The 20407-nt window shown below is 38.8% G+C and overlaps 1 protein-coding gene and 1 non-coding gene across 5 annotated transcripts in view; one reads left to right on the forward strand and one right to left on the reverse strand.

Moving 5' to 3' along the window:
- Mobp (myelin associated oligodendrocyte basic protein) overlaps positions 1 to 20407 on the reverse strand; it is a 51317-nt gene that overhangs the window by 25284 nt on the left and 5626 nt on the right. For all 4 annotated transcript variants that reach the window (XM_047531028.1, XM_047531025.1, XM_047531026.1 and 1 more), the window contains exon 2: positions 14104 to 14181. The gene's annotated coding sequence lies outside the window, so the exon portion shown is untranslated. The remainder of the gene's footprint in view (positions 1 to 14103; positions 14182 to 20407) is intronic.
- Positions 564 to 670, forward strand: LOC124969636 (U6 spliceosomal RNA). Its single transcript, XR_007106009.1, has one exon. It is a non-coding gene; the product is annotated as a U6 spliceosomal RNA (small nuclear RNA).

The raw sequence follows: 20407 nt of genomic DNA on the forward strand, positions 1-20407 counted from the left end.
ACACAGAGGGATGAGTTATAGTAGCTCTGAGAACCCTCTTCCTGCATTGCAGAGTGGAGTGTAGGCAGGGGAATAGCACCAAGGTGCTGGTGATGAGGGAGGACAGGGATGACCTGTCACTCTAAAGGGCCTAACCCTAATGAATGAAGTCATCTCATTAGTCTGGGATGCCCCGAGTTTAAGGTGCCCAGGACATGCATGAGGAAATAGGCATCCAACACTTGGGAGCTGAGCCGCCATCTTGAGATCCTTCACCTATGAAAAGAGGCATAAACTTGGGATGGATGAGATGCTCGAGAACTGAGGGAGGGACCAGAGAAGGGAAGGTTTCCTGGAGGAGCAATGAGTCAACCTTCAAGCTGAGGGAGAGGAGCCAAAGAAGGAGAAGTAGCAGGGCTGTTTAGAGGGGCGGGATGATTAACAACCTCTTAGAAACTTCCCAACTTTCAGAAGGAGATATCCAGCAATATCCAAAGAAGCCTTTTATTCAAACAGGCATTTATAGATCAACAGGAAACGACAGCTAATTTATAGGTTCTGGTTCCTTGTACAGATTCTAAAGAGTGCTCATTTTGGCAGCATCAATACTAAAATTGGAAGGATACAGAGAAGATTAGCATGGTCCCTGTGAGAGGATGACCTGCAAATCCATAAAGCATTCCATATTTTTAAAGCTAGACTCAGAAAACCAAAGATCAAATGTTTTCTCTGATATGCAGAAGCTAGTCCAAATAAGAAGGAAAAGAGAGAGAAAGAAAGAGAGAGAAAGGGAAGCAGGGGTCTATCAAAAAAGAAGGAAGATCAGTGGGTTAGATGAAGGGAACTGGGGGGGATGGAGAATAGACAGAATAAGGGAAGAACGGAGAAATTAATCTAACCTAACTTTCCTATGTAAATACACAAATATACCAAAGTAAATCTCACCATCATGTATATTCACAAAGACACTAACCAAAAAAAAAAAAAAAAAAAAGATCTGAAAGTAAACAGCACAAATATCAGTAGAGTATAAGGAAGGGAACAAGGAGAGGGAAAGAACAAATACTGAGGACTGAATTTGAGCAAATTATATTCCATCCTTTTTTTAATTATGTCAAGATGAATCCTAATACATACAGTAGAATGAACAGAAAAGAAACAATAGAATAATGTTTTTTAAAAAGTTAAAGGAAGACATTAAAAATAAAAAGTCAAAAACAAACAAAATATCCCAAAGACATGCCATACCCCTACCCACATCCTACACATGTCACAAAGTTTAGCTCAAGTTTTTCCCACCATGGAGATCACTAAAACGAAACACTTCAGATCTAGCCACAGCAGCAGCATTTCTGAATTACCGAGCACACAGGGACTGTTACCTTGCTTTTCACAGGAATCTCAGACATTTTCAATTCTTCCCTTCTTGGGGTCATCTTTTCCCAAATGACCCTGGTACCCATCCCACAGAATATCTAGCACATGCCCCAGCTTTCTAAGAGATGACTGGCATGGGGGAAGAGGAAGACTTCAAGTCTGCTGTTACTGAATTCCTGCTCTGAATTCTCCACTGCCAGGTGAGGTGATGTGTAGGCCCTCTCTACACCCATCTCTTCCCCCACCTCCCCAGCACATCAGCCGGGAGTTCTCAATTTCTTATTCCATGACTTCCTTCACCCCCTGCCTCACCCACCATGTCCAGCAGGGGGAAGCCTCCTCTCTTGCTATCCATTGTCCTAAAGGACAAAGAAATCATCTTACCTAAAAGAACACTACCATTGTCCTAGGACAATCAGCTAGAAATTCATCCATCTTTTAAAAGAACATTCCTCTCTTCCTTAAGTCAAATGTTTATATTCTGTGGAAAGCTCTAGCATACTAACTCTTTATACCAGTGCAGAAATACAGTATTTTGTGGGGTATATACTTAGTTGGTTATGTATACTGCCTTCCCTACTCTTACCCCACACCACCCTCCAGTTTAGAAAAGTTAAACTCTACATGCTAAACAAAAGCAATATACACAAGTCATTCTTTCCCAACAAACCAGTAAATTAGTTGCAAGTACAGACATATAACTAGTAGCAGAGAAAAGAGGTAACATTTATTGAACCTATTGTATGGTGGTTGTTTTATATATTTTATTCCTTATAAAATATATAATGAATAAGCTAAAGATGAAAATAATAAATAAACTAAAGATGACAGTCTAGGAAACATGACCAAGTTCAAAAAGCCAATAAGAGGCAGAGGATTTGAGTCCACAATAGTGGATCCCACCTTTCTAATTCTTAAATTAGATCCAACACTGATCTGTATTCCTACTCAACCCCCATCTCTGTGGAGCAGAAGTTCAAGTGGTAGGCCCAGACAGGACTTCCATGAACTGAAGATGGGATAAGGCTGCAGAGACTTGTGAATCAATGTCCTAAAATGAAGAAGACTGAAAGCTGCAGAAAGAATCCACACCGAAAGGGAAAGATGAAGAATGGAGTTTGGAGACTTCACAACAATATGGCGGCCAGGACTGTCCTACCAGGCCAAGAAGACTCAACTTGCAGGACTAGAATGTGAACTTGGACCAGAAGCTGAGGGAACAGGACCTACAGGTGTTCCCATAGCTCCTTGCATTCCAGTCCTCCAGTAGATTTTTTTAAAATCTACATTCACTGCTGAGAATTAGAAAACTTGGATGGATGAAAATAATACAAACTCCTGGATTCTTACCCCATAGTCAACCTCTCGAAAATGTTTGAACAATTATTTCTTTAAGAATATTTACATGCAAATACATAGTTAATAGAAAGTAAGCCATAACTTACCTATTGTTCAAATTTATGTACTAGAGTTGAAAATTATTTTTTAAATTTTCAATCATAGACAAAATGTTATTTATGGTATTTTTATGGTTGCTTAAGTCTATGATGAATTTACAATTACAATCTCCTTTGGCTTGTAATTGTAAACTCCTTTGGAGTTACATTATTATATCTTCTCCCATTTTTCTTGAGCGATCTTGACAGAGATTATCTACTTTGTTATTTTTTTAAAAAATAATGTTTTGGTTTTCATGTCTTTTTTCTCTTTTCTGTGTTAATTTCTGTATGTGCTTATTATTTCTTTTCTTTATGAGTTTCCTGTAGATTTATGTTCTTGTTCTTTTCAATTCTTGAATAAGTGTTTCTCACACATGCATTTGTGGTTACAACTTTCCCCTTCAGTATAACTTAAGCTTCACACCACAAATATTAAAATAAAATTTTCATCCTTGCTTCCTTTTAAATATGGATGAGTTCTCCTTGAATCCATCAATGAATTTTAAAAATCTGTTGTAAAATTTCCCCAAATGAATAAAGTTATTTTTGTTATATTAACTTCAAATTTCAACACATTTAGTCAGAGAAAATAATATATGATAATGATTGATATTTTTTGAGACTTACTTTATGGCCTAATACACAATCAATTTTTATAATGCTCCACATGTGATTGAAGATTGATTTTTTCTGGAAATAATTTGCTAGTTATCAAGCAAAGATTTTTTAATGTGCACAATTTACAATCTGGCAATTTATTTATGGGTACAACTGCAATCTTGGATCATGCTTTAATCTTAAAGATGGAGCCATGATCCATCACAATGTTCTTATTATATTATGAATTAAGATAGTGAATGTTTAATTTATACTGAGGGAAAAATTTTAAGTCAACAAATGAAGCAAGAAATACCAAATATTTTCTAACTCGGCTTGAGGATACAAAAAAGATGCAGTTTTTTCATTTCCTTCTTATAAAATGGATGCAATATTACAACTCATCTCTTGGTTGGGAAAGGAAAGGGAAGGGAGAGATTTGGAACTCTGAGTTTATAGTGCCTTGATCACTTCTGGTTCAAACCACCTCTTCCTGGTAAGTAGATGGTTAGAATTCAATTTCCTAAAAGGACTATTTCTTGCCTCCCTCTGTTCTTTCTCAAAGTAGAACAGAATATGGAGATGGCTGAATGTCCTCATGACAATGAGCATAGGGGTGGCTAGTCTAGGTGATGTCCTTTTTGCTGGACTCTGCCATGGGAAGTCTTGTCTGGTCTCACTTTGGCATAAATGACACACATTGCTAACCGCTTGACCTGACCAAAGTCACTGGTCAAAGACTTCTTCCTCAGCATCTTCCCATTCTGGTCCTCTCAGCTCCTCCACATCCACTTGAGGAAACTTCTGGTCCCCATGCAAGCTATGCACTGCTCATCTGAGCTACATCCCCAGTCTTTTTTATTTTTTTATTTTGAGAAAGGGTCTCCCTAAGTTGCTTAGGGCCTCCAAGTTTCTGAGGCTGGCCTCAAACTTGCAATCCTCCTGTCTCAGTCTCCCAAGCTGCTGGGATTGCAGGTGTGCATCACAAAGCCCCGCCTGGCATGATTCTTGATATGTGAGCTGTCAGATCATCTGGAACTAAGGATAACAAAGAACAAAAATGTACTTTAACATCCCTAAATCACACCCATTGGGAAACATAGGTTACTAATGGTAGCTAATAATAGCACTATGAATTGACAGGTCAATGTGAGTCAAGTACTCTTCTCAGTGCATAACATTTATTAATCCATTTAACCCTCATGGTAGTTCTAGATTCACATGTATCTTTTTTTAAGAGATGAGGAGACAGGTCCAGAGAAGATAAGTGACTAAGAGCCAGCATAACTCTTGAGACCACTTGTCTAGGATGACTCACACGCTCTGTCCATATAGGGCAAAGGGGACCTTGGCGACATCTCAGCTGGTCATTCACACTCTAGAGAATGACAGCACCACAGTGCATCTAACACTAGAGAAAGGGTGAGGATGGTTATAATAAATTATGTATCCCAGGCCTCTTCCTTTGCTCCCACTTTAAAAGACAAAACAGAAAGAAGTCACCCCTCAACAGCTAAGAATGTGCTTCAGAGGACACAATATCCCCCATACATTTAGGAAGTACATAAGGTTTGAGCAAATGAGGTCATGTTCCTTCCAGGTCTTCCCTTTCCTTTTCTCTAAGTCCTTCCTGTCCATGACTGCAATTTCTCTTCAACGCCCACACCACCACCCTCAGTTCCTTCAAGTGATTAGGAATAACTGTAAAGAAAGGGAAAGTAACTAGGAATTGCAAGTTTCATATATTGGTTGCAAGAACAAGCTGAATTGCCAAATGTTTAAAATACCAAATCATTCTGAAGTAGGGAAGAATTAACTTCAAGTGCTTAAAATATTTATAAATCTCAAATGAATTTTTGCTAAGCCTTGCTTCCATTTCACAATTTAATATTTACTGTCTGAAAAATCAATGCCCTTGAGAGCAATAAAATCTTTTAACCTTTCATTCTGTGAGGGGACATAGAAATTAAATCTATTTCCAGTAATATAGAAGAATATGCATGGAAAATAGGAAGTGGAATTTTACTTACTGATGGGAACAGGGAGAAGATGGTAGGAAAATCCCAACCTGAATTTCTGCATACTCCCCAGACACAGAGGTGGTAAAGAAATTGCCAGAATAAAAAAAGTGAAGTATTCATTATTCTTTATCTTTCCTAAAATCAGTCTAGCTTTTCAAAGAAGAGATGAGTGGGGAAATCTGTGCATTTTTGTAAAAATACCATGTAATCAGTAAGGATTTGATTTTTGTTTAATTGTTAGTATTTCTTGTAAGTTGTTAGTCCTGGAAATACCACATATTTATTTGAAGACCCACCCAATATTAGGCAGCCCTCTTAAAGGGTGCTTATGAGGCAGCTGTACTGACCTAACAAATACCTTCATAATACCAACTGAATGCAGCAGGAGGCTAGATTATTTATTGTAGGCTGCAGCTCTGAATAGCTGGCCATCCCAGCCAAAGCCTGCAGAGTCAGTGTGGCAGTCCACATCCAGAGGGCTTCCAGCTCCCTCAGGTACCTACGGCACCTCCAGGAGTAGCACCTGCAGCAGAGGGCTGGAAAGGAAGACAGGACCTTCAGCACGGGGAGAGCCACACCCAGATCCTGCCTTAAATAGATGAGACATTAGTGCCCTGGAGAACAGTTCTCAGCACTGATTTTAAGGCTGATGAAGGCCCTCTACAGGTAGAAGTCTTTAAGACAACTTACTTGTGATCCCACAACAGATCTCACTGACAGAAGAAACTGGATGACATCAGCCTATCAGTGTGAAGAATGTACTCATAAGATGACTGAAAGCTAATGTAGACCAATACGGTGCTAAGACCAGGCCATTCGCTGGCAGATTTACTGAGTGCCTGTAAGTGCCAGTGGTGGACAAGACAAAGAGGTCCCTGGACTCATGGAGCTTAGGCTACTGAAAAGGAGACATTACCAGCTCATCTGTCACCTCCTGACTAGTAAACTGCATGTCTAACTAAAGAGCCATTAGGGCTCAGAGGGACAGAAACCAGGCTCAGGAGGAAATACAACAGGGAGACAAATTTTATTAAGGGGCTAAGGGGGGATTCTGGAAAATGTGACATTTAACTTGAGATTCAGAGGATAAATGGGAGCCATTCACATGTGGGGTAGGAGAGAGTTCTAGACGGAGTCCCTAAGATTTGATGTGCTTGAAAAACCAGGAAAAAGGGGGTGACTAGAGGATTGGAGTGGGGGCATCAAGCAAGACCAGGCAGGGCCTTGAAGGTGAGCTAAGCAATCAGAGAAAAAGGAAGGTGTTGGAAGAACTGACCAGAGAAGAGGAACGTCTTCCCATTTATATCCAGTAACAATCACTCAGGTTCCTTGCATCATAAATGGAGGGAGAGAGGAGTAGAAGCAAGGAAATCAGGAAGCATGGCAGGGAATTTGACTAGGGCATTGCCAGTGGAGGTGGATTTTGGAAGCAAAATTAACAGGACTTCAGGATGCATGGGATGCGGATTTGAAAGGATGACTGTCAGACACAGGGTGTCCGCAGATGCCTGATGGAGCTGTGTACTGCGGTGAGGAAGCTGGGGGAGGGGAGTGAAAGCATGGTTTTTCACATTTATTTATTCGACAAATATTCATTGAGCTCCTACTATGTGCCAAATAGATGAAGCGTGAGATGCTTATAAGGACCTAAGCGCTGATGATGCCACTCAGCAGACTCGCCTAGGCTAGCAGCATCGGCATATGCTTCAAAATTGCCAAGGGTCCGAGTATAGAGGGAGCAAGAAAGGAAGCCCGACCATGACCAGGACATGCAGGTAGATTGAATGCAGACAGGGAAGCAAAGACATCCAGGGAATCTCTGAGAGAAACTAGGAAGATGGCAAATCATTTCACTACAATGGGACAGGCTTAGGGATGGGAGAAGAATCCAGAGTTCATTCTTCACATGTTCAGAGTGAGAAACGGCAAAGCCTCCAACGGGCTGTGAAACGCAATTGATTGGTCACATGAGAAAAAGCATCCAGAAAGAGAGCAAGAAATACATTAAAGTGTAGTAGACTTTACAGATGAGATTTACAGCCGAGAGGATCCGAGAAAAGGGGTGCAGTAGAACAGTAACCGGGAAAAAAATCGTATCTGCAATGGCAACCAGAGTCCCAAAGAACCCAGAGCTTCCACTCCTGAGCATGTATCTTAGAGAAATCAGTCCATGCACACAAGAGAGTTGTACCATGTTAATGGCAGCCCCATTTGAAAGAGAAAAAACACGAAACATAAAAGAAATGTGCATTAGAGAATTGGATAAATAAAGTATGGTAAATTCATATAGTAGAATTCTATGCAGCAGTTTAAAATAGTTACCTGAATACCTATACATATGCCTGAACCTTCTATCAAAGCATATCCTTTTGGGGGCTGAGGATGTAGCTCGGTGGTAGAGTACTTGCCTAGCATTTGCAAGGCACTGGGTTCAATACCTAGTACTACACACACACACACACACACACACACATGGAATGAAAAAGGATGGAAGAAATGAGTAATATAAAATAGAGACTGTGTGGACATTTGACTGTGTGTGTAGGTGTTCTTTTTTTTAATATTTTTACCCAGAAGTATATAATATGAACACTTTGTTTTACTTAACCATATATCTCTCCAAGAGTACACAAGGAGAGATTTCTTTTTTTTTATTATTTCTTTTTTTTATTTTTTACAGACTGCATTTTGATTCGTTGTACACAAATGGGGTACATCATTTCATTTCTATGGTTGTGCATGATGTAGATTCATATATTCATGTAATCATACATGTACATAGGGTAATGATGTCTGTCTCATTCCACCATTTTTATACTCCCCTCCCTCTCATTTCTCTCTACATAATCTAAAGTTCCTCTATTCTTCTCTCACCCCCCACTCCTCCACCCCCATTATATATCATCATCCACTTATCAGGGAAAATGTTTGTCCTTTGGTTTGGGGGAATTGGCTTATTTCACTTAGCACGATATTCTCCGATTCCATCCATTTATCTGCAAGTCCATAATATTATTCTTCTTTATCGCTGAGTAGCATTCCATTGTGTATATATACCACAGTTTCTTTATCCATTCATCTGTTGAAGGGTATCTAGGTTGGTTCCACAATCTAGTTATTGTGAATTAAGCTGCTATAAACATTGATGTTGCTGTGTTACTGTAGTATGCTAATTTTAAGTCCTTTGGGTATAAAGATTCCATTGTAAGGAGGCTCATACTTTACTTAACGGTCTCCTGTAGGTGAAATTTCCCATCTATTATCATTGGAAATGTAGTAATAAATGTGTGTACCCATCATTTACATGTCTGAGGGATAAATCTCTTTTAAAAAAAATGGGATCACTAGGTCAAAGGGTCTATGTGCATTAGTTTGGATTTGGAATGTCCCCCATGGGTCCATGTGTTAAAGGCTTTGTCCCCAGTTTGGTGCTATTGGTAGATGGTGGAAATTTCCAGAGGTGTGGTCTCATGGGAGGTCTTTAGCCATTGGGAGGCATGCCTTTCAAAGGAGTTAGTGGGTTCTCAACCTCTTTCTCCTCTCTTTCACTTCATGTTCAGGAAATGAGCAGTTTTGCTCCACCACCCCATTCCTTGTGCCACACAGACCTAAAACAATAGGGCCAGTTGATCATCAACTGAAACCCCTAAAGCTGGTTGCCAAAATAAATCGTTCCTCTCCACCAGTTGCTATGTCTTAATCATTGTGTGTTTGTTATGGTGACAGAGAGCTAACACTATGCATTTGTAATTTTATACATTTTGATAATGTTATGGTTTGGATATGAGATGTACCCCAAAAGCTCATATGTGAGACAATGCAAGAAGGTTCAGAGGAGAAATGATGGGGTTGTAAGAGTCTTAACCCAATCAGTGATTTAATCCCCTAATAGGGATTAGCTGAGTGGGAACTGAAGTGGTAGGTGTGGCTGGAGGAGATTGGAATGGGGGCGTGGCTTTGGGTATATATTTTGTATCTGGAGAGTGGAAACTCTCTCTCTCTGCTTCCTGATGGCAATGTGAGTTCTTTCCCTCTACCACACTCTTCCACCACAATGCTCAGCCTCACCTCAAACCCGAGGAAGGGAGCTGGCCTTCTATGGACTAACACCACTGAAACCATGAGCTCTCAAATAAACTTTTCCTCTGCTACAATTGTGCAGGTTAGATCCTTTAGTCATAGCAGCAAAATAGCTGACTAAAACAGATAGATTCGCCAACTTGCTTTCCATGGAGTTTGTAAAAGTATCATTCTGTAGGCAATATATGAAAATGCCCATTTCCCCATGGCCTTTACAATAAAGGGGGTTATCAAACCCAAATATTTTGCCAATCCAATAGGTGAAATGTTTTGTAATACAAACTAGATGACATAAATCTCAGGATGGTTTAAATTTGAAAAGTCTGTAATTGTAATTTACCATAAATAGATGAAAGGGGGAAATATGATCAGTAATAAATGCTAAGAAAGCAGCCAATGAAATTCAATATCCATTCATGATGTATACTCTTAGCATAGTGGGAAGGGAAGGAAATGTCCTCTGCTGGTAAAATTTTGGAAACATTCCATCCAAGCAGATATCCCAACAAGGAAACCAACTACCATTTATTACTACTGGTCAACACTGCTCTAGAAATCATCACCAAGATGAACACATAAAAAACAAAATTTAGAATTAAAAGGAAGAAAAAAGAATCCAATAAGATTTCTGGACATGGATCAATGTATAAAAATCACAATCATTTTTCATAGATCAGGAAGATCCAATCAGAAAATATAAAAGAAACCATTCATACCATAAAACCACAGGGTACCTAGAGAGAGAACTATATCAGCTAAAAGAAATGCAAGAGCTTCATAAAGAAATGAATAGATTACTTAATAGAAAAACAAAGTGAAATTAGACCAAAGATCCAAGGAAGAATTGTAATAGCAAAGACAGGGCATGAGACACAAACCAGCACTATTCAAGGACTTAAGTTCCTTTCACCCCTGAAAATCTCACAATAGTCCCTTTTTGCAAGTGAGAGATATAAAGAAGTCAGGGGTATAAGGTGAGGCATCCATTCAGCAAACACTGATTGCCCTTTGCACTTGGTACCTGGAACCGCAGCCCCCGGCTGCCAATGAAACCCCTGGCTTCCTGTCAGGAAATAATGCACACATGTGCCTGCAGAAGAGCTATTCCAAACAATACCTGGGGGTTCAAGAAACCTTCCCCTCCAGGCTCTGGCTTTCTTTTACATGACCCCAACTACAGGTTTCCAAAGACGCTCAGGCCCCAGGCCTCCAGCTACGAGAAAAGCAATTGATTTTCACTGCAGCGTAAATTCATTCCACATTCACCAACTCCCTTAGAGGCCTTTGGTAGTTCCTAAAGCCTTGCTAATCTCCCAGGCCAGAGGCTAATGCCTTCCTCTGCATGTAGATTTACACAGTAATGACAATGGCTTCTGTGTCAATCATTCCAGCACAGCAAAAATACAAAAAGGCAGGACCTGAAAGTTGGTCGTAACTACTTAACACTGTCTCTAAAGATCACCTTTTCCATTTGTCCCTGCTTATACACTTGGCGCCTTTGCAATTATTATGCTTACAAATGGGTACACTGAAAGTTGAACAATAGATCATTGGTAACAAATCAGTGGCAGGTAATGGAAATTTCCCTACAAATATTTATTTGGAATCAGGGTGCTTTTCCACAGAGAGCAGCAAGATGCCAAAATCCAATACTGATTTGGGGACCTGCCAAGACTGTGAGAAAGTAATGGAATAAGAAGGTTCTAATTATCTTGGAGGTTACTGCCCACTTGGGGACACAAAACAAAGCCTTGTTGGATGTTCTCATTGCTTTGCTTTGTTTCAGGCAACGATGACAAACTACAGACAACTACCTCCTGGAGCTGTGCAGGACCCCTTTCTGATGAACAAGATCTACTTGACTCTGGCCATTCTAGGGAAAGAAATACGTGTGACCAAAGATTGGTGTCCCGAGCACACAAAGAATATATTTTAGTAGATGTTTTAGGAGTCAAAACCTAAGGCATTATAGGGGAGGCAGAAAAATACACAAAAATTATGGTACTCTCCTAAATGTTACACAAATAACATGACATCCTTTGTTTTCTTATGTATAAAATTATGCAATGCTCAGTTTGGGTTTAGGCACATACAAATTTACATTGCCATTGTATGTGGAGGAATAATTCCATGATTTTCTGCAGGCCTGGCAGGCGGGAGGGTCCTGAGGTGACTGAAGGTATCCAGATGGAGATGTCCTATGGACAGTCAGAGGGGAAGTATAGCTGGATATAGAATTTGAAAGCTGTTGGAGTGTGGGTGCCAGTTGAACCTTGAGGGTGGATGGGACTGCCTTGATAGCGGGATGTAGAATGAGAAAAGACTATGACTGAGTCTTGGGGCACTCCAAGTTTGCAGACCAATGAATGGTAAAAGATAAGGAAAGAATCAGAAGAGTAGGAAGGAAGTGAGGAACATGCATCATCATGGGAACCCAAGGAAAGGAATGTTTCAAAAGAGGGAGTCGTCAACCCTGTAGAATAATTCTGTGAGGCGGAGTGATATGGGACTGGAAGAGCATATTCGACTATGTGACATGGAAAGAATTGGTGACACTAACAAAAGTTGTTCACATGGAGCAGTTGAAGCAGGAGTTAGATTTGAGGATTTGTAGAGGGAATAATGGCTAAAGATTTGGAGAGAAACCACAGACAATGCAGGCCAGAAGTTTGAGGAGAGAGTAGGGAGAGTGTGGTAGCTGAAGACCTACATGGTTTCCAGAAGGCTTTTTGTGGGGGAAAGGGGTGATTGGTTGGTACATTGGTTGGTTGGTTTGATGCAATGAGACACAAGAGCATGCATAGATACTGATGGGAAGGGTCCGATTGAATTGTATCAGAAAGAGGAAATGATCAATGGGCTGAAGAAAAACTTGAGGAACTAGAATGGTTGGCCTTTGTTAGAAGAGAGAAAACAGTTGACTGAGTGAAGTTCCTCTCTACTCGCTTCATTTTTCCAGTGAAATTGGAAGCAAGGGTATCAGCTGTCAGAGGAGGAGATTTAAGAATACAATGCCTTTTCTTTTCTTTTTTTTTTTAACTTTTAGAAGTCTTTATTAATTACTAAAGAAAGAAAATATTTTCATTACTCTTTATCAAGTGAGTAGAAACTTCTAGATTGGAATAATTCAGTCTTTTTTATGACAGTGATAAATATTTAAAAAAATTTTTTTTTACACATGTATATAGGGTAATAATGTTGTCTCATTCTATTGTCCTTCTCATTCCTACCATCCCGCCCTCCCCTCACTCCCCTCTGCATAATTCAAAATTCCTTTATTCTTCCCTACCCACCCTCTGATTAGCATCCACTTATCAGAGAAATTATTTGACCTTTGGTTTTTTGGGATTGGCTTATTTCACTTAGCATAATATTCTCCAGTTCCATCCATTTACTGCAAATGCCATAATTTCATTCTTCTTTAAGGCTGAGTAATAGATTATAATGACTTTTAAAGAGATTTTGTAGCAGTTTGCCAGGGTACCAGGCAGTTTTCAAAGCTGAGATGAGGTCACTAAACATTGATTGGTAGTCTGCTCCACCATGTTTCTCTCCAGTTGTTCTCAGTGGTTTGCATGTAGACATGGAGAAGACAGATAGGTTGATCCAGGGCTGAGATTTGCCAGTTAATTTGCAAAAGCATAATTGAAACAATGGATCTTAGAATCTACCAGTAATATAAAGAAAAAGAGGCATAAAAGAGTGATTGATGAATGGATAGGTGAACAAATTCATTAATAGACAGGGGAAATGAAAGGGCAAGTCAACTAGAAGCACATGGTGAAGAATGGTTGTAGTGGGATACTTAGAAAGCAATTCGGAATAAAAGGAAGTCTGCAAATGCTAGATGTTTGCGCTATTTGATTGATGCAGTAGTATCAAGTATTGACAAGGTCCACAGCATGGCAATGGATGGATGAGACAGTATAATTCACTGGAGGGTTGAATAGCCCATTCACATTATTATTAAAGTCATCCAAGTTGATAGATGGAGTTGGAGTAGAAAAGGAGTGGGAACTCTGATAAAAAGATCATCAGTGAACAAGGAGAAGTGACTGAGTGAGATCAAGTGAAGACCCTCCCTCCCCGATAAGAAATGGAGGACAAGCTTCAAAATGTAGAGATTTAACTAGAGAGTGAAAGATTAGCAACCTGAAAGGGGTAGGGGAAGACACTGACCGCACTCTCAAACCTGGAGCTTCAGGGAGTACAAAATGCCCCCATTCGAGAAACTAACATATAAAGCTTTGTTCTCAGAAGACTGGTGAGATTCACTTAAGACAAAGAAATGGAAAGAATTTTCTGAGTGGAGTCTGAGGGCACAAGAAAAGGTAGTCTTGTTCATAAGATGACTGTCATACATAGTACATAGGTTTGTCAATAGTGGACAAAAATGGTGACTGGGGCCATATTCTCTCTGATAGAGTTTTTTTTTTTTTTTTCATATTTCTACTCCCCAAATCTAGAATGCTGTGAGACACCTGGACATACTGCAAAGGTGTTTAACTCTTTATGCAAATTCCATTGCTGATTCTACTGTGAAATTCTGAAGACTAGCCATCATTATGCAACAGTTTAGATACAGATCCAGTTAAGAGATTCATTTGTACCTGTATTTTCATCCGTACACATCTGGTGATTAAATCTCTGCTGTAAGCTTGTCTTGGAATCATTTGCTTCTTTTTTTCCTAAAAATGAAGCAGTAGAATGTGTTCTGGTTAATTAGTGTTTTCGTTACTCAGGGTGTAAATAGTTCAAGTACATTTTACATGGAGCTCCACTCTCGCCATTGTAGGAAGGATCATGATATTTGATCTAGATGTCATCTGCAAGTTGGGTTTGGGAGAAAGACATAGTCACAAAATCACATGCAAACTTTTTAAAGCCACCTTACCTTTAGAGAAGAAAAAAATACCATATTTCCAGTTAATTTATTATCATTAAATAAAATTTTTAATCTTTTTTCCATTTCTCCTAGTAAATTTGAGCTCCACAAGCCTGGGTTTTGTTTATTACACTAATTAATAAAATTCTAGAGTCTGGATCTAAAAATGCAAATATTCATAATCAAAGGAATCAGCCCAAAAGGGGGGTTAAAGGAATATCCTCCTCCCTTAGAGATCTGAAAAGACAGATGTGAACACTTTGGCAGATATCAGTCTTATTTTCCTTTGCAGTATGAGCATTAATGTGATTAATCATAACCTTATGTTCCTTTCTTTCTTGCTATATAGCAGATCTTGGAAGTTTCATTTGAATAAATGGGGGTCTTAAAAATTATGAAGGTTCTAGAACTCCCAAACGAAAATCTGTAATGTGAATTGATTATCCTATTAGGTAATTTGTTATTCTAATAATAATGATGTAATTGGCTACTCTGTGTAATGACTAACCATATAAATCTTTATGAGTTTTAACTCAAATTAGGTTAGAATTACTAACATGTTCTACCACATACTTGATAGAATAATTGAAATTCTTGTTGCTTATTTATTTGTTTGTTTGTAGACAGGGTTTCATCAAGATGCTTAGGCTGACCTCAAAGTTCTGATCTTTCTGCTTCAGCTCCCAAGTTGCTGGGTTATAGGCATGTACCACCATTCTTAACTCTAAGTCTACAAACTTACTTATCAAACAATAAAAAAAAGATCAGTCATAATATGGTAGCAGGTATCAAATTTACACTCCCACTGAAAACAATAAAACTCAACAAAATATACAAATGAATTATTCTCAAGCACTGAACAGTAAACATATCAGGGATATAATTTTTGAGAGGAAGGAAGCAAAGGAGGTGAACCACACTATATTGGTTTTCTCTCTAAAGATACCTTCCAAACTGTTATATAGGGAAAAAGATCCAACTTAGAGAGAGGAAGAAACAGACACATGAGTTAGGGGATACTAAGACTGAAAAGATCGATTAAAGGGGGGAGGAAAGAATAACAAAAAGTGGGGGAGATATTTATACTTTCTCTCAGATACTTAGCCAAATCCAAAATTGTGCAAATGCAGTTTGAGACTTGTGAAACCCATGAATAAAAATCTCTGAAGAGGCTGATAACTGAGCAGACATTTCAGAGTTCCCACACTACTGAGGAAACACTGTAAAACTTTGGTGAATACCCCAAGCTTTCAGTTGAGACACCAGGAGATTTCACCCTAAGGTATGGTCCACTCCGAGGAATAAGCAAAAATAAAATAGGTGTGTCCTAACAAGGCCTAAAATCAAGACTTGACAGGATTAAGGTGATCCATCTTAACATAACCCAGAAACTCTACAATCTGTTCTTTATAACATGTTACTTACAAAACAAAAACAAAAACAAAATTACCAGACATTTGAAGAAACAAAAGGAAATTGAAAAGTCAAGAGAAAAAATGATCAATGGAAGCAGACCCAGAGATTATCATTATTGATATGTTAAAGAAATTAGAAAAAAGATTAACACAATGGGTGAGAAGATGAGAAATTTCAACAAGGAATAAAAATTCATTTTAAAGAATCAATTGTGATATAGGGAATGGGAGGGAACCCAAGATGGAGACAAATGAATGTAATTAATGAATCAGATAAAACTAATCATATAACTATGCTGAAGGGAAGAGAAATGAGGTGAATTATTTCTGAAAGAATAATTCTAATTAATGAATGTATTTAAAATGAGAAAAATAATAAACCACCATTATAACAACACAATAATTTCTACAAACAACAGTCACTCATGAATGCTAACATTAATAGGTGAAAGTTTAATGAAAAACAGAATATCTGCATAGCCTTAAAATAACTCTTCTCCAAAGAAATATTTATTAACTTAAAATAAAATATAATAATTTTATAGTGGGGAAATTGGGAAAATATCACCTTAACCATGTGATGCAGGGTAATATCAATAGTAATAAAAAAGATCATCGTCATTTTCCCTGATGTGACACACTGAGAAGGGAATGTCATCTCTGGGATTCTTTTCAATAACACATAACCATGATCTAATCGTGAAAAGGCATCAGAAAAATTCAAATGGAAAGACACTTTACCAATCACTTATCAGTGTTCTTTAAAAGTCTGAAGGTCATAAAAGAAAAAGATTGAGGAACTGTCACAGACAAGAGAAAATTAAAGAGATGTTTTAATTTACAGTATAAATGCCATGGGGGATCCTGGGTTAGATCCTGACATAGGAAAAGGGTATTAGTGGGTAAAACTTGTGAAATGTGAATGTGGAATGTGGTTAGTTAATAATGTATCAATGTTAATTTATCAGTTTTATTAATTGAACTGCATGGTTGTGTTAAATGTTAACATTAAAGGAACCTGGGTGAAAGGTGTTCCCCAAGAGCTTGAAAAGTGGTGGCAGGGGCAGGGGACCAAAAATATCTTGTTCTTTTTATGAACAAAGCAGAGAGACATGTACAATGCATAAACAATATATAGTATCTCTGCAGAATTAAAATTTCATGGAGAGGGAGAAGCAATTAGAGAATAAATGGCTCCTAAGGGAATGATGAATATATTTTAGGTGATACAGATAATTGCAGAGTCTGTGTTTTGTTTAATGTCATCATCTGTTTCATGATAATAACTTATTTAATCTGCAGGGATTCCTAAAAACCAGCCAAGTCAGGAAAAGGGAAGCTATAAAAGGTATTTAGCACCTAGTTCTCTGTACTTCTCCATACTCAAATGTACCCAAGCAATGTGGTTTTACCTACCCAGGACATTTGCTAATAATAGTCCCTTTTCCAGAAATACCCTCCTGAGCTTGCTTTATTTGTGTAATGCCTGCTTGAGAATAGAAAATTTCAAGTCAAACACCCCTCTCTAAGAGAAAAATTTTCTGGTCATTTAGTTAGATTAGCTATCAAGCATCCTCATTTCACAATTGTATAGCTCCCTGGGCTTCTTCTCTTTTGCTTTTATTATTGTTGGGGTTGCATTTTTCTTTTCACTACCATGAAAATGTACACTCTACACTTTATCCACCATTTTAGCTCCAGATGCTAGCTCGGTGCCTGCCACATGGACTCTCAAATATTTGAGTGGATGGATGAATGAACGAACGAATGAATGAATGAATGAATGAAATGTGACACAATCTTGTGACGAATCCAGGATAAATACCTGAATGTAGATTTCCAGGTAACTCAGAATTCCTCAACTTACTCTAATTAACATAGCGTTAACAACAGGTTATCTACACACTAGTGAACATCAGCTAATAGCATTGGTGGGCACCAAGGCTATTCCACATGGAGCTACTTGGAAACTTGAATGTTAATTTTAAATAGCTATGTGTAAGACAGAACCATACAGTTTCTGTATCCTCTACTACTACAGAAGACATTGTGGTTCTGAAGTCCCCAGTTTATTCAACATCTGTTAGTTAGCATCTACTATTTTGTTCACCTCTCAAAATGTAGTAACTTTATCTAAGAACCAAGTTATCTTAAATAAATATGGATTATAAAGAGAAGGTGATGCCCAAGCACAGTCTAGTTTTCCAGTGAACTGAAGCCCTGAGGAAGATGTACAGTGTCATTCAGTACTGGTGTCTGGTCTCTGTGTTTCCTACAGAGTCTTAAAATAGACTGTGAATGCACCATTTATCTTAATCATATAAAAGGCAATGATTGTTACTCCCTTTGCCTGAAATTAATGTTTGAGGTTTACCTGCTTAACTTACAGTTTTGTCCGTTACTACTTTTAGTTAAAACTTCTCAAGCCTACTCTACAGGTGTATTCACCTCCTCTAAGTCAAAGTTTCCATATGCAAGTGCTGGAGTCAATTTTCATGACATGATCAGTAAGAACTATGCCTATGGGCTATACATATATTTTCTTCATTCATGATTTATTTTTGCCTTTGGATCAGTAAGAAAGTCAAAGCCTTGCCTTTCTTCTCTCTTTCTTTCTCTCTGTCTCCCTCCCTCACTTTCTCTCTCCAGAGATATTGTTCCCTGTTCCACTTGGGACAGCCTGACTTTCCCAGACAGGGAGCCAAGTGGCCAAGGCTCAAGGCCTACACCAGACTTGGGAGAAAACACACACTTCCCTGTTTCTGTATCTCTTACTTTCATCTGGCAACATAGATAGATGGGCCTTCTTGACCTTGCCTCTGAAATCAACAAATCTTCAGATTTGGGATGAAGTAAATGGGGATTTTGGAAAGGAAAAAGGAAGAAGGAAGTCTCACTATAACTCCATGTCATAAGTTAACTTCCAATCTCCTTAACCAAGGGACTCTGCATTTACTCAGAGTTGGACAGTTGTTCTTGGTTACTGACTACTTGACTAGTCCCACATTAAGGACCTTACATGATGGAGTCCCTTTCCCCCTCAAAAAATGTTTGTCTTCCACTATAGACCTTTAATACCTTGCTTTTAAAGACATAATAAGCAAACCAGTTTCTAAACTTAGGGAATTGACTTTGGTTATTCTTGAAAACATTTTGCATGAAGGTATTATGAAGATTTCTTCCATGCGTCTCTGAGGGCAAATGTTATTATTGAATATAAAGCTCAATGTTGTTTCAGAATTTTTAAGCACAAGTCTTATGCCTTGGTTGATTGGTAACTGCCACTCAACGCTGTTCTCCAATATAGTGAAGTTAAACTGCCCAACATAATCCCCAGACCCTCTTCACACCTACTCTCAGCAAGAAATTTTTAAAATACTTTTGCCACCATCAGGATATTAAGAGAAGGTCCACACACAGATGTTCAGAAATAGCTTTCCTCAACTTGGGAAACAGGATGGAATCCTGCCATCATTGCACACAAAACTGCTTTGGGTGGTAGACTCAAATAGGCTCTTAGAATGACTATGGAGGAATCTCTTTCTTAACAGACTTTTATCCAGTACCAGGCACCAACTCAGCCCTTGGCAATGAAGCAGTGAACACACCTGTGGCAACTTCAGAGGGCTCACAGTTGAAGAGATACCCACCGAGCATCGGCAGACCAGGACTCAGTATGGAAGTATCTAGAGGAGTATGAATGTGTGCTGCCAAGTAGTTGGGATCCCCGACTTCAAACCTGACCCGAGGAAGCAAGGGTGGTAACTCAAGGGGTGTGGGGGTGATGAAGCAAGACCTGATCAATGCACTGGAGCTATCAGGTGACGGCACAGAGAAGGGTGTTCCAGAAACTGGGAAGTATGGGAGAAAGATGGACCCACCAGGATAAACTACAAGCAGTTCAGTTTGACTGGAGACTTCAGTGTATATGTGAGATGTGGGGTGAGGGGAGAGAGACAAAGAGTGGGGAAATGAAATTGGGGATGTGTAGGGGAAGTGTTGAAAAAATTCTAAGTTTTTATAATGGAATTTTAACTTAATATTATTCCAACAGATTTCATCCATTCCATCTAAGGACTGAACTATGGATGAACACTGTTTTGTGTTTATCATAAAAAAAACCTAGTACTTAAACACCATCTATACCTATGATTTTTCACATACTATGATCTAAAGAATTGCACTAACATGCCCTAAGGCATAATTGAAAAGTTGAAGGTGCAGTTCTGGTACTTAACTCCTAGGTTGTATATTGTTCTATGGTGCTCCTTAAAATACAAAATCTCAACATATTTCTAAAGTAATCGGTAATTTTAATGGGTCAGACTAGTACATCAAGTCTTACAATGAACCCTATTCCCTCACAGACATTTTATTATGATAATCCCAAGGAAGAGAGCGAGGGTAAGCACTGCCTTGGGGAAGAAGGGGGCATGGTATGTAAAAGGTCCCTGTGTGAGGGAAACAAACTTGGGAGCCCTTCCACTCACAGTAGAAGTGGAGTAGGAGGGAAAAAGCCAGGCGTATGTCTGCCTATATTTTCTGGGACAAAATCAAAGAAGAGGTGGCAGAAATATCTGGTAAAATAAGAGCCAGCCCAAGAACATTGGTTCC

The sequence above is a fragment of the Sciurus carolinensis genome, chromosome 17 (genome assembly GCF_902686445.1).
Source record: "Sciurus carolinensis chromosome 17, mSciCar1.2, whole genome shotgun sequence".
NCBI classification, from domain to species: Eukaryota; Metazoa; Chordata; class Mammalia; order Rodentia; family Sciuridae; genus Sciurus; species Sciurus carolinensis.